Source organism: Loxodonta africana, chromosome 20 (assembly GCF_030014295.1).
Source record: "Loxodonta africana isolate mLoxAfr1 chromosome 20, mLoxAfr1.hap2, whole genome shotgun sequence".
Classification (NCBI taxonomy): domain Eukaryota; kingdom Metazoa; phylum Chordata; class Mammalia; order Proboscidea; family Elephantidae; genus Loxodonta; species Loxodonta africana.
Window position 1 is genome coordinate 19,069,229 of NC_087361.1, and position 16,011 is coordinate 19,085,239.

The window sequence follows — 16,011 nt, forward strand, 5'->3', positions numbered from 1 at the left end:
GTTAGCAGCCGAAGTCTTAGCCACTGTACCACCAGGGCTCTGGTTCAAGGTCTTAGGTCTCTAATATCTTTCCTTGTATGACTGCTAATGAGTGTTGTTAAGAAATGGATAAAAATTTCAGTACAAGTTAGAGAAATTTAAAAAAATTTTTTTACTTAGATATATTGAGAAGAAATAAAAATTCAGTTGGCCCAAGTAAACAGAGATATATTTCAAGACAAAAGATAATCTGATAGTCAATTTATAGCCAAAGGCCTAAAAAGTACATCAAGGCCTTGTGGGGGGTAGAACTGTAAATACAGGACCTTGATCTCACGTTACTTTTGGCCTCATTTTTTTTTTTTTGGTGTGTTTTTATTATCCCACTTCAAATCATAAGATCTCATCAGTGTTCTCTTCTACTTAATTCTTTCTTGTGACTCATCACTTATATGTCTCAAATGGCATTCCAGTTCCTAAGTCTACATGCTGATACTCTTTGGCCTCTTACAGTAAATTAATTAATCTACTAATGTTCTGATTCCAGACTCCCAGAAGGGAGAATCTGATTTGTGGCTTCCCAATCCTTGTCCAATAAACTGGTGCCTGTTGGGGTGGAGAGAGGTGCAGACTCACCCTGGCAGAAGAGATATATTTGAGGCAATTCTCAGTAATAGGTATGGGATTAGCCGGAAATGGAACATCTGATACTAAAAAACAATCATCATCTTCTATCTAGACACTATATTTATTATAACTGTATCATGCAATTTAAGTTGACATTACTTATTTTGCTACACACTTGATTGAACTGCATTGGAATATATATTGTTTTATCAGTTATAACTTTTCTCCTTCAAAGACTTTGTCTATATTAATCTCTAAAATAATGGTTACATTATAGGTATGCAAATCATGTCCATTTTAGGAAAACAGGATCTAAATCAATGAAAAGTAAGATGAGATTGTTAAAGCTTCAAAAGAGCAGCATTTCTTGACGATTTATCGTTGCTTCTTTGAGAGAGTAGCTACGTATGTTTATATACAAATAAAATACAGTTAACGCACACACATATATTTATAGATTCCCCCCTTCATAACAGTTTCCATTGGTTTTACTCACTCATTCTTCAAACTTGACCTCATACCTTTTCTGTACATTCTTCCTTCCCTACCAATGATCTCAATCTCTTCAACTCTGCTCAGTGGCCATCCAACATGCAGTGTTATAATGTATAAGATTGATATTTCTATAGTCTATTTTGTGCCAAATGTATCACATTTCATTTTTTTTTAATCCCTTGGCAACAAAATTAATTACTGATTTCCTTTATTTATTTCACTGAAATATATTTGTTTCATTAAATCTCTGAGCTTATTTAAACTCTCTTTTGATGTGCTCAGTATCCTTAATAAAGGCAACTAAATAGATTGAGTAAGAAAAATCCATTAATTTGCCAAGCATGTAGAAGGTTAAGCCAGTTAGTTAAATCTTCTATGGTTTACTCTTCCTTAAGTATGAGATCTCTCACAGTGTTTGTATTAGGCTTCTAAACTCCTGTAACAAATTACCACAAATTTAAAGGCTTAACACAAATTTGTTATAATACCATAGGTCAGAAGTTCTACACAGATATCATTGTGTTAAAATCAAGTAGTGTGCCATCAAGACTCAGGCTCCTTTCTGGAGGCTTTAGAAGAATATCTGGTTCATTGTCCTTTTGGATTCTTGAAGGAATCTGATTCTTTCTGGAATAAGATTCCAGTTTCTTTGCTGGCTATCAACTGATATTTCCATCTTCTAGAGGGCACTAACCTGTCTTGGTTTGCAGCCACCTTCCTCTTCAAAGCCAGCAATGTTCAATCTTTTCTCCGTCATATTTCAAATCTCTCTTTCTATTCTATCCATCTAATCTTTCCTACCCACAATTCTGCCTCCCAATTCCACTTTTAAGGACTCATGTGATTAGGTTAGGCTCATCCACTTAATCTGGGATAATCTCACCTGAAATTTCTTTTCCATCTGATATAACATATTTAAAGATTCTAGGGATTGGGATGTGAACATTGTTGGGATCCATTCTACCTACCACAGGGTTGCTTTAAAAAATTAAATATTACATACCAATGCACTTTGATTTTTTTTTTGTCTTATTGCCAACACATAACCAGAAAATGAAAGTATTTAAATAGCTCTAGTGAAATGCGAGTTGTTTTCTCCCCAAAATGGATGATTCTACATTCCATTCAATTTGGTGCTAAACTGATACTAGACCCGAAGAAAAAAGGATGAATAAATGCAAGGCAAAACATTTTAAGAATCAACCCTAATTTTTTTTTTTTTAACCTTCACTGTGTTGTGCTTTTGTCAGAACTAGAAGATTTGTGCTTAAATGACAGAAGGTGAGAGTTACTGAATAATACATGGTTGAATTGATGTGTGACTTGACCTAAATAAGTTCTTTTCTGGAAACACAGATACTTGTGCAAGTTAAGGAATAACCTGAGTCAGAATCTGCTCAATGGCAGTGGGTCAGGAGTAATATACAGAACTAAAAAATAGAAACCCAGAAATCCCAGACTTTCCAGAGATTCTAGCTAAGGCCTCAGACTGTGAGATAGGCCATAAAAGAAAAGCAGGAGCCCACTGAGGCACTAACTATAGATACACATGCGAGCTTTGTCGACACCACAGAGCAGAGGCTGGCCATTCAAACTGAGTTGTCCCCAAATTGCCAAAGCACAAAATTTGAACAAATAAATGGCTAAGATCTCAAGCCACTGAGTTTATTACACAGAAATAGATATTCAGATATAGAAGAAGAGAATGATGAATAGCTTTATTTATATTTAGACACTAATTAATTTTTTTCTCTATTTTTCCAGTGATAAGAGGTAGGGCCAACAGATGGGTAACAAGGAGACATTCATTCACCCAATCATTCAAATCTGTTTATTGAGAACTCTTCTGGACACCAGCAAAGGAAATAAAAATATGTTAGGACCTTTGACATCAAGGAATTTATAAGTGACCATAGTAAAATTGTTCACGACTAAAAGGGGTATCTTCATTTTAGTGGGCAACTTGTAGATGTAACTACACAATGTTGGATGACATAGTAGACATCCTATTTGAATTTGTTTGACTTGATCAACTCATGTATGGTAAGATTTATTGAAATTTTAGATCATCATGTAATTCAATTTATAAAAATTATATAATTTAATCTTCACACTAACATTTTATGAAGCATATATGCTATGCTTATTATGATCTTTAATGAATGATAAAGTTGATGATTAGAAACATTAAATACCATCTAATAAGCGATTTTTTTTTTTTTTTTTAATAAGCCATAAACCCAGAACTCTAAAGATCAAAGTTTAACCATGATGCTATTCTGCAGGTTCCAGTACTGGATAGTAAATGTAAATAAATCTAGGAATTGGCATAATTTGATTTGTATATTATAGTTTATAATACAGTTAGAAAATAGATGAGTCTTCACATATTTTTAAAATTCCCTAAATTACAATATGTATTCCATTGTCCCATTTCATAGTTACATGTGCAATATATCAAAAATTTTTTTAAAAATTTAAAAATTCTATAGTAGTAAAAGCAATGAAATATTTCAAAGAAGTGGTTAGAATTGTTGCCTGACAAAATGAGTCCCTGCCCAGTGCACTGTAAAGTCAAGACACAAGACACACTGAGTTTTGAGGAAAGAGAAAGTACTTTATTGCAGAGAAGCAATGAAAGGAGCCAGGGGACTTGCCCAGATCTGACTCCCTGACCGGGGGTTAGGTTACAGCTTTTATAGATTCAAGTCTAAGAAGCTATACATATTCATCAATTTTCTGGGAAATTTCATGCATAGGTAATTTGGGGCAGAGAGAGTGCTTGTGCAATGGTCATAAAATGGTGTCCTTATCAAGATTGACTGGGATTTTGTGGGCAGTGGGGATACGGCATAAGGTTGCTTTCATGCATGGTTTGGCTAGACTGTGCATGTTCCATGGGCCAGATCTTGTTCAGGCTAGTTCTTGTTTACCACTGTAGCCTTGGTTTCTTGAAACACCTGGTATTTTTTCTGCAAAACAAGCTAACAAAGTGGTTAAGCAAGGGGGATGGGGGAGATTAGATAAGAAACAGGAACTTGCTGGGGAGAATGAGACATGGACCTCAGCTTCAATTGGGTGTGGAGGAGGTTAGATAAGAAACAGAAATTCACTGAGCTGATTGAGTGCAGGCCTGAGCTTCAGAATGTTCTCACATTATGGTTTTAAATTAATAATTTATTTGAATTTTATATGCAAAGTGTCTTAATCTGGGATCTCTAGAGGAGCAAAATCATTGATCTATACATATTAAATTGTGTATACGTGTGTATATATATATACACACACATATACATAATCATGACAAAACCAAAAAAACCAAACTCAGTGCCGTTGAGTTAATTCCAACTCATAGCGACCCTATAGGACAGAGTAGAACTGCCCTGTAGAGTCTTCAAGGAGCACCTGGTGGATTTGAACTGTTGACCCTTTGGTTCGCAGCCATAGCACCTAACTACTATGCGACCAGAGTTTCCATAATCCTGATACACAGAGAAATATTCAAGTTGTCAAAGATTTCATTTTACTGAGATCCACAATCAACGCTCATGGAAACAGCAGTTGAGAAATCAAATGACCTATTGCATTGGGCAAATCTGCCACAGAAGACCTCTTTAAAGTGTTGAAAAGCAAAGATGTTACTTTAAGGACTAAGGTGCACCTGACCGGAGCCATGGTGTTTTCAATTGGTTTATATGCATGCAAACCTGGACAATGAATAAGAAAGACAGAAGAATTGATGCCTTTGAATTGTGGTGTTGGTGAAGAATATTGAATATACCATGAACTACCAGAAGAAAAAACAAATCTGACTTGGAAGAAGTATGACCAGAATTCCCCTTAGAAGCAAGGTGATGAAACTTCATCTCACATACTGTGGACAAGTTATCAGGGGGAATCCTTCCCTGGAGAAGGACATAATGCATGGAAAAGTAGAGGGTCAGGAAAAAAGAGGAAGACCCTCAAAGAGATGGGTTGACAAAATGGCTGCAACAATAGGCTCAAGCATAACAAGGATTGTGAGGTTGGTGCAGGACTGGGCAATGTTTTGTTATGTTGTACGCAGGGTCTCTATGAGTCTAGAACTGATTTGGTGGTACCTAACAATAACATAAGCATATATATGTGTATATATATACAGAGAGAGAGACAAACACAGAGAGAGAAAGACAGAGATTTACTTCAAGGAAATGACTCATGCAATTGGGTGGCTAGCCAGTCCTAAATCCATAGGTCAGGCTACGGGGTGAAGACCTCTGCTGGCTTACAAGATTTCAGGAGCTAAAGAATCAATAATCTGCAGGTCATGCAGCAGGTCAGAGATTTCTTCAAACTTATATCCCAGGAACCTGAGGTCAGGAGAGAAGAAGAATGTAGAGCTGAGAGGGAACAAGCTTTTCCAAAAGATCGATTTGTACACTGGAGACAGGTCCTCCAAGGAAACTCCCCCCTTCAACTGATTGACAGATCACATAATGGAAAGTGATTACATTATATTACATTATGGAAATATCCAAACCACTGAGAATCATAGCCTAGACAAGTTGACACATAACATTAACCATCATACGAAGTGTCCTCAAATGTCCTTAGAAACATTTAAAAAAAAAATTTTGTTGTTATTGAGAATATATACAGCAACCATTCAATTCAACCATTTTTACTTGAACAATTCAGTGACATTGACTACATTCTTTGAGTTGTACAACCATTCTCACCCTTCTCTTCTGAGTTGTTCTTCCTCCATTAACATAAACTGCCCCCTAAGATTCCTGTCTAATCTTTTGTGTTGCTGCTGTCACTTTGATTCTGTATAGATAGTTTTTAAAATTGCACAATATTCAATGCAGGTATTTTTTCCTTGTTATGCTAAACTATTGTTTGGTTTTAAGAAGACTTCAGGGGATTTATATGGTTTATGGTGTAAAGGTTATCTCAGGGCAATAGTTTCAGGGGTTCATCTAGCCTCCATTGTTCCAGAAAGTCTGGAGTCCATGACAATTTGAAATTCTGTTCTGCATATTCCCCCTTTTGAACTGGATTCTTCTATAGAATCTTATATCAAAATGTTTAGTAATGGTAGCTGGGTACCATCCAGTTCTTCTGGTCTCATGGCAAAGGAGACAATTGTTCTTGGAGGCAATGAGCCACACATTCCATATCCTCCTCTTCTTCCTGACTCTCTTTTTTCTCTGTTGCCAGAGGCAAATAGAAACCAGTTGTCTTGCCTTGGATGGCTACTTGCAGGCTTTAAGAATTTGGGTACTATGCAACAAACTTGGAGGTAGAATAGAAGTAATAAACATGTTATTAGTCCAGTTAACTGAGATGTCCCATAAAACCATGACTCAAAACCTCCAAACCAAGGAATCAAATACCATGAGAGTTTTTGTTTTACATAGGAAGCCTCAGCAGTTACTATTTTTGTCATTGTTGTAAATATATCTACCACACAACTTTTGTTAATTCAACTTTTTAGAAGTGTACAAGTTATTGGCAGTAATTACAATAACTGGCAGTGAAACCCTACCCTTAATCAATGTGATTTTGCCATCACCATTAAACCCTTCTTTTCCCATCCTTCTTGCCTCTGGTAATCACTGATGAACTTTGATTTCTACACATTTGCCTTTTGTTGTATTTTTATGGAAGTGTGGTCATATAATATTTGTCCTTTTGTGACTGACTTATTTCACTCAGCAGGATGTCTTCAAGCTCTATCCATATCGTGGAATGTAAAAAGACTTCAGTTCTGCTTGCTGAGTAGTATTTCATTGTATGTGTTGTTGTTAGATGCCGTCAAGTTGGTTCCGACTCATAGTGACCCTATGCACAACAGAACGAAACACTGCCAGGTCCTGAGCCATCCTTACAATCGTTGTTATGCTTGAGCTCATTGCTGCTCATTGTATGTATGTACCACATTTTGTTTATCAACTCATATATTGATGGGGATTTAGGTTGTTTGTACCTTTTGACTATTGTAAATAGTGCTGCAGTGAATATTGAGTGCAGTTATCTGTTTGAATCTTTGCTTTTGAGTTTTCTGGGTATATACCTAGGATTAAGGACTTAAATGTGCAAATTAAAATCATAAAATTCTTAGAAGAAAATGCAGGGGCAATGGTATTGGGCCTACGTTTTAACAATGGATGGTCTAATATAATAACAAAAGCACAAACAGCAAAAGACAAAATAAATAAATGGGACTTCATAGAAATTAAAAACCTTTGTTCATCAAAAGGCTTTACCAAAAAAGTAAAAGACAAGCTACCAACTGGGAGAATATCTTCAGAAAACATATACCCAATAAGAATATAACAGCCAAAATATAAAACTTTGAAAACTTAACAACTAAAAGACAATCCAGTCGTAAAATGAACAAAAGACTTGAATAGGCAATTCACCAAAGAGGACGTTCAAATGGCTACCAAACACACGAAAAGATATGTAATGTCATTAGTCATAAGAGAGGTACGAATCAAAGTTGCAATAAGATACCATTTCAATCCCACTACGAAGACTAAGATAAACTAAGCAAAAAAAACAAAAAGCAGAAAATAACAAATGTTGGCAAGATGTGGGGAAATTGGAGCCTTCATCCATTGCTGGTAGGAATTCAAAATAGTGGAACTATTGTAGAAAACAGTGTGGTGGTTCCACAAAAAACTAAAAATAGAACTACCATATGACCCAGAATTTCCACTCTTAGAAACATTTTTAAATGTTATTTTTTATAATCTATACATTATATTTTAAGGAGCCTTGGTGGGTGCAGTGGTCAATGCACTGGCTGCAAACCAACAAGTCAGATGTCAGAACCCAGCAGCTGCTCTGTGGGAGAAAGATGTGGCAGACTGCTTTTATAAAGATGTATAGCTTTGGAAACTCTACGAGGTTGCTATGAGCAGGAATCGACTCCACAGCAGTGGGTTTGATTTGGTTTTCTATTCACTATATTTCAGTCTTATAATAGCAGTCTTGATTTTTAAATGAATTTTCACAGTTGACACCAAACAAGCACACCTTAACATTCAAGCATTATTAGATGTGTTCAACATTTTTTATAAATATTTTCCAAGTGTCTCCAATGAAAAGAATAATGTCTAACTTTTTATCTCAAGGATAACACTCAGAGTCTGCCCATTTTTGCAATATTTGTAAATTAGAATAATGAAATAACAGTTGTTATTGCAAAATTTAAGGATTCCTGGTGGTGCAGTGGTTAAGTGCTGGGCTGCTAACCAAAAGGTCGGTAGATGGAACCCACCAGCCACTCCACAAGAGAAAGATAGGCAGTCTCCTTCTGTAAAGATTTACAACCTTGGAAAACTCATACAGCAGTTCTACTCTGTCTTATGGGGTCGTTTTAAGTCGGAATTGACCCAAAGGCAATGGGCTTGCTTTTGTCTTTATTGTTTTTGTTTTATTTTATTTATATTATTATGTCTCACATTTTGACACTCATGAATTTGAGTAATTCTACACAGGCTCAAAGCATGATTGCTTCCTTATAACTCAAATACTGTCTTCTAGTGACTATTATAACAAAAGCTATGTTTGTGTTACATGGGATTGGTATGTACATTAACTTATTTAAATAGTGGAAGAAATGATTAAAACAAACAGAATAAAAGTGTGAGAGCTATTCAAATGCCAACATAGGATTCTATATTTCTAGAAACTATGCATTTTCAAATACACAGAATGATTCCATAAGCATGAGGTGAGTGAATTCTGTATTAGTGTCCATTCACAATAAATTTATAAATAGCTACATTCACGACAGCTTCTTGGCCTGACTTTTACCTTTGTTAATAATAACTAATTGCTGAAAATCCAGATAAGAGTGAGCATTCCATAAAAACATTAGTTGCCTCCCTAGCCACCTTTATATTTTCATCTGTTGCGTAATTTGTTTAGAATATCCCTAAAACGATCTCACATTTTATCCTTTTTTTTTTTTTTATCATTTCCTTGTAGAGTCACTGTGAGTCAGAGTTGACTCAGTGACAACAGGTTTGGGTTTTTTATCTTTATGATATTATAAACTAGGGCGACTTAACCCACTGCCGTCGAGTAGATTCCAACTCATAGTGGCCCTATAGGACAGTAGAACTGCCCCATAGAGTTTCCAAGGAGTGCCTGGCAGACTTGAACCACTGACCAAAGCTTTGGTTAGCAGTTGTAGCACTTAACCACTATGCCACCAGGGTTCCCAAGGGTGACTTAGAATTCTGAAATAGAATTATACTACTCTAAGTGGCCGCAATTACTGATGACTGGAAAAAGCATAACTATTTTAAGATAGCTGAAGGGCATATAAGTTTCACTGTAGTTTGTTTCCTAGGTTCACATTCTCTTTAGAGACATTGTTGAATCCAAAGATCTTTTCAATTACTATACTCTAGCTTTTATTATGAAGACAGCTTAATAACCATACTTTATGACTAAAAAAAAAATTTTTTTTATGACTAAACAGCAGACTATTTTGTCATCAGCATTTCAATTTCAAATCCATTGCCCCCCCCATTTATCTAAATAACCAAGCTCAATGGTAAGCAAAATTCTGCCTCAGTGAAACTAATAATGACTTCAACTAAAGTCTTTTTAATGATTTCATTTGTACTAACTCTCACCAGTGAACACGAACTCCATTTTTTTAAATTCTGTGTAATGGAAAAGAACAAAATTTCATGAAAATATTTAAAAAGCACCTTTGTGAAAATATTATCCATGAAGACATATGAAATGACTCTCAACTTGAATCAGTGAGCTTGTGGAAAGCAATTGTATTAAAATGGTACAATACACAATTTCAAGTCATTTCAAAATGTGGTGCCATAATTTGGAATTCTGCATTATAATATCACACATATGACTTCTCTTATTATTGATTACCATCTCATATTAATTACATATTAGAAATAAGAAAGAGCTTATCTTTTCATTTTTTAAAAGGTTCTTTCATTTTAAAGCATATTAGAATCATCTAGGGAACTTTTAAAAATAGTTATGATCAGGATCAGCTCAATTTTTTTTAAATAAAAATCTTCAGGAAGTTGAACTAGATCATATTAACTTTATCTATCCTTTCTTAATGAGTTTATAGATGGTGAGAGTGTCATTTTCCTGCAAAACATTTTTTCCCACATATCATGAATGTTAAAAGGTATAGATTGTTAAAGTTTTATTACTTATAGATATACAAAATATATATATATACATGCAAATGGAAAACATAACTTCTTCATGTATATGAATATTCTTATTAAAATGAAATCATATTGATTGTATGATGAAACTGTTAATTATCTATCTATGTAGATATAAATGGAAAACATCACTTCTAATCCAAGTTCTAAATTTCTGGATGAACAGGAATAATGTCGCATGTCTGTGACTACCAGATAAATGTTTTAGGCAATAATAAAAAACTCACGGAATTATTACTTACTGCTTCTAAAACTATTGAGGCAGTTAAACAAACTTGTTAATAAACAAGACTTTTGTATGTTTATGAAATAAAGCCTTTTTTGAAAACTTTACAAAAGATGAACTCAAAAACTTACTACTGTCTGAACTTATATAATCTTCAGTATTTGTGTTTTAAAGCATAGTTGATCCCTTAGGGAAGCTAATGATTTATAAGTGATTTTAGAATTTGGTGAGAAAAAAGTATCTTCTTCCTCATACTTTAAAATGAATTCCAGAAAATATTCCATTAAAAAACAAGACGAGGACATTTTTAGAAGAAAATAGAATACATATAACCTCGGTGGGCAGAAAAACTTTTCCAATGTAACTACGAAAGCAGCATCATCTATGGCTGGGTGAAATGCCCACACTATAGCCCGTTTGTTCACTGTTCATTTCACTTAGACAGAGGAAATGCAGTATAGCAGTTAAGTGAGCTATGCCGCTATGAGTCAGAATTGACTCGCTGGCAATGGGGTGGGTATTTAGAACCAAACTGTGGGTTCCAGTTCTACCATTCACTCAGTTTGAGCCTTTGGGTAAATGTCTCAGTTCACAATCTCTAAAGTAAAGATAATAACAGTGTTTCTTAATGTAGCTTTGAGGGGAGAAAACATACTGCACACCTGGAGGAAGACTTATTAACAACCAGCATTACGCACATGACACAACCTTGCTTGCTGAAAGTGAAGAGGACTTGAAGCATTTACTGATGAAGATCAAAGACTACAGCCATCAGTATGGATTACATCTCAACATAAAGAAAACAAAAATCCTCACAACTGGACCAATAAGCAATATCATGATAAAAGGAGAAAAGATTAAGGTTGTTAAGGATTTCATTTTACTTGGATCCATAATCAACAGCCATGGAAGCAGCAGTCAAGAAATCAAAACATGCATTGCATTGGGCAAATTGGCTGCAAGAGATCTCTTTAAAGGTTCAAAAGCAAAGATGTCACCTTGAGGACTAAGGTGTGCCTGACCCAAGCCATGGTGTTTTCAGTGGCCTCATATGCATGCGAAAGCTGGCAAAGAATAAGGAAGGCCAAAGAATTGACACATTTGAATTGTGCTGTTGGTGAAGAATACTGAACGTACCATGGACTGACAAAAGAATTAACAAATCTGTCTTGCAAGAAGTACGACAAGAATGCTCCCTAGAAACAAGGATGGCAAGACTACGTCTTATACACTTTGGACATGTTATCAGGAAAGATCAGTCCCTGGGGAGGGACATCATGCTTCGTCAAGTAGAGGGTCAACAATAAAGAAGAAGACCCTCAAAAAGATGGAATGACACAGTTGCTGCAACAATGGGCTCAAGCATAGCAACAACTGTGAGGATGGTGCAGGATCGGGCAGTATTTTGTTCTGTCATGCATAGGGACACTATGTCAGAACCATCTCGAAGGCACCTAACAACAAGTGCTCTATAAATGTTAGATAATGTTTATATCTAACCAGTAGGATTTGCTGGTTTTATTCATAAAGAAAAATCTCTGAATTCTAACCCCAATAATTCTGGATTCCAGCTATTTATGGAGCCATCCATAAATTCTTGGAAGAGATTTTAATCATAACCAGTTTTCCTATATGAAATGTTTTGTATTCACTTTGTTCTTTTAAACTTCATATCAAAGTGTTTCATCTGTGGCCTTTCAAAATATCTGCAACTACCAGTTCATACCACATGTTTTGTGATAAGTTAATATATTGCATATTTCAACACATTGTCCTCTTTCATTGTATTTAGATAATTAAGCTATGTGACAGAACAGAGTGTGAAGTATGTGGCATTTATGTACAGGATAGGTTATTCCAGTCATGAGACTGAAAGCCAATTGCTATCAAATGAGTGAACTGTGAATTAAGCAAAGCTTGCCAGTGTTGGCATGTCTGTGAAGATTATGAAATGTGGCTCACAAAATCTAATTAACATATGTAGAAATGCTTTAAGATTATAAGGGGAATTAATGTCAGCAAAAAACGTAGACAAGGACATTGTGACTTGAGCAGTGTTCATTTGAAGGAAAGTTCTGTATTCTTGTTGAAAACAAATTATTTTTTTTGTTTGTTTCTATTATGACAATAGGATTTTTGGAATGTTGTTTGAGTCTTATGTGTGAATTTTAACATAACACATATCAAGTAGTCAAACTAATTTAACAAGTAGGTAAGTCTACAGTTGCTGCTGTTTGGTGCCATTGAGTCAGTTCAGAATCATAGCGACCTTATGTACAACAAAATGAAACACAGCCCAGTCCTATGCCATCCTCATGATTGTTGTATTGCTTGAGCCCACTGTTGCAGCCACTATGACAATCCATCATGTTAAAGGTCTTCCTATTTTTTGCTGACCCTTTACTTTACCAAGCATGATGTCCTTTTCCAGGGACTGGTCCCTCCTGATAACATGTCCAAAATACGTGAGACAAAGTTTCACCGTCCTTGTTTATAAGAAGCACTCTGTCTGTACTTCTTTCAAGACAAATTTATTCATTCTTTCGGCAGTCCGTGGTATATTCAATATTGTTCCCCAACACCATAATTCAAAGGTGTCAATTCTTCTTTAGTCTTCTTATTCATCGTCCATCTTTCACATGCATATGAGGCCATTGAAAACACCATGGCTTGGGTTAGACCCAGCTTAGTCCTCAAAGTAACATCTTTGTTTTTTAACACTTTAAGGAGGTTTTTTGTAGCTGATTTGCCCAATGCAATGCTTTGTTTGATTTCTTGTCTGCAGCTTCCGTGGGTGTTGATTGTGTATCTAAGTAAAATGAAATCCTTGAAAACTTCAATCTTTTTTCCATTTATCATGGCATTGCTTATTGGTTCAGTTGTGAGGATTTTTGTTTCCTTTATTTGAGGTGTAATCCATAATGAAGGCTGTGGTCTTTGATCTTCATCAGTGTTTCAAGTCCTATTTTACCTTCAGCAAGCAAGGTTGTGTCATCTACATATTGCAGGTTGTTAATGAGTCTTATTCTAATCCTGAAGCCCCATTCTTCTTCACATGGCACAGCATCTCGGGTTGTTTGCTCAGCATACAAATTGAATAAATATGGTGAAAGTATACAACCCTGATGCACACCTTCCCTGATTTTAAGCCATGCAATATTGACTGCCTCTTGATCTACCTACAGGTTCCTCATGAGCACAATTAAGTGTTCTGGAATTACCATTCTTCTTAATGTTATCCATAATTTCCTATGATCCACACAGTTGAGCGCCTTTTCATAGTCAATAAAACACAGGTAAATGTCTTTCCGGTATTATCTGCTTTCAGCTGAATCCATCTGACATATGCAATAGTATCCCTCATTCCATGCCCTCTTCTGAATCTGACTTGAAATTCTGGCGGTTCCCTGTGGATGTACTGCTGTAACTGCTTTTGAATGATCTTCAGTGTAATTTTACTTGTGGGTGATATTCATGATATTGTTCGATCACTTCTGCATTCAGTTGTATCACCTTTCTTTGGAATAGGTGTAAATATGAATCTCTTCCAGTCAGTTGGCCAGATAGTTGTCTATCAAATTTCTTTGCATAGCTGAGTGAAGACTTCCAGGGCTACATCCATTCGTTGAAACATCTCAGTTGGTATTCTGACAATTCCTGGAGCCTTGTTTTTCGCCAAAACCTTCACTGCAGCTCTCACTTCTTCCTTCAGTACCATCCATTCCTGATGGTCTTTTACCTCCTGAAATGGTTGAATGGTGACCAATTTTTTTGGCATACCGACTCTGTGTATTTCTTCCATCTTCTTTTGATGCTTCCTGCATCATTTAATATTTTCCCCATAGAATCCTTCAGTATTGCAACTTGAGGCTTGAATTTTTTCTTCAGTTGTTTCAGCTTGAGAACTGCAGAGTGTGTTCTTCTGTTTTGGTTTTCTAACTCTAGATCTTTGCACATGTCATTATAAGACTTTACTTTGTCTTCTTGAGTTGCTTTCATAAACATTCTCTGGTATCCTGTGGTTTCAGCCAGGATCCATTTGACTTCAGCAATGATATCCCTAGTTCCATGTGCTTTTCTGAATCTGGCCTGAATTTCTGGCAGTTCCCTGTCGATATACTGCTAAAGCTGCTTTTGAATGATCTTCAGCAAAATTTTGCTTGCATGTGGTAATAATGTTATTGTTCAATAATTTCTGCATTCTTTTGGATCATCTTTCTTGGGAATAGGCATAAATATGGATCTCTTCCAGTCAGTTGGCCAGGTAGCCGCCTTCCAAATTTCTTGGCATAGAGGAGTGAACACTTCCATCACTGCGTCCATTTGTTGAAACATCTTAATCAATATTCCGGAAATTCCTGGAGCCTTGCTTTTCACCAATGCCTTCAGTGCATCTTGGACTTATTTCTTCAAACCATTGGATCCTGATCATATGCTACCTCTTGAAATGGTTGAAATTGATCAATTCTTTTTTGGTATAATTACTCTGTGTATTCCTTCCATTTTCTTTTGAGGCTTCCTGCATCTTTTAGTATTTTCCCCGAAGAATCCTTCAATATTGCAACTGGAGGGTTCAATTTTTTTTCTTCAGTTCTTCCAGCTTGAGAAATGCTGAGCGTGTCCTTCTTTTTTGGTTTTCTATCTCCAGCTGTTTACACATATCATTATAATACTTTTCTTTGTCTTCTCGAAACCCCCTTTGAAATCTTCTGTTTTGCTCTTTCACTTCATCATTTCTTCCTTTTGCTTTAGCTGCTCAACATTCAAGAGCAAGTTTCAGAGTCTCTTCTGACATTGTACGCTTTGGTTCCCCCCAAATGCATGTCTTTCCCACATGCAAAACGCATTTACCCCATCATATCATCCCAAAAGTCTTAAAACAACTCTAAGTCCAAAATATCATCTTCTGAATAATCTAAATTAAGTACAAGTGAGATGTTGGATATGTTCCATCCCAGGACAAAATTCCTCTCTAAATGTGAATCTGTGAAATCTAGAGTTCATCTATTCATTAAAGTAAATTTGTAGCACAAAAACCCTGGGTACATGTCTGTATATTTCAAAATTGAAGCGGGAAAACAAAGGTTGGTGCAGGTCAAACAAAGGTAGGTATAGCTCAAGTTAATTCACCTTTATCTTAAAGTATGAATGAGTGATCTATGTCACCTAACACTATAAAAGAATTGGATTTCATGCCATTTAAAAAGCTATGTATAGCAATATGGAGATAATTCATATTTTAATATTGATAGCAAACATTTTTGCATTAAAATATGTATGAAAAATTGGTAGAACCTATTAAAAATGTATGTAAAAGGAAAAGTTGATGACATTTGGAAAATTCCATGCTAACTATGATTTTTCTTAGAAAAGCTTTTATTTTAACTTGAAAATTAGGATGAGAAAATCTGATTACAAGAAAAACTATTACTTTCTGATGCGTTGCTTTAAATTGGTCTGATGGCTTTA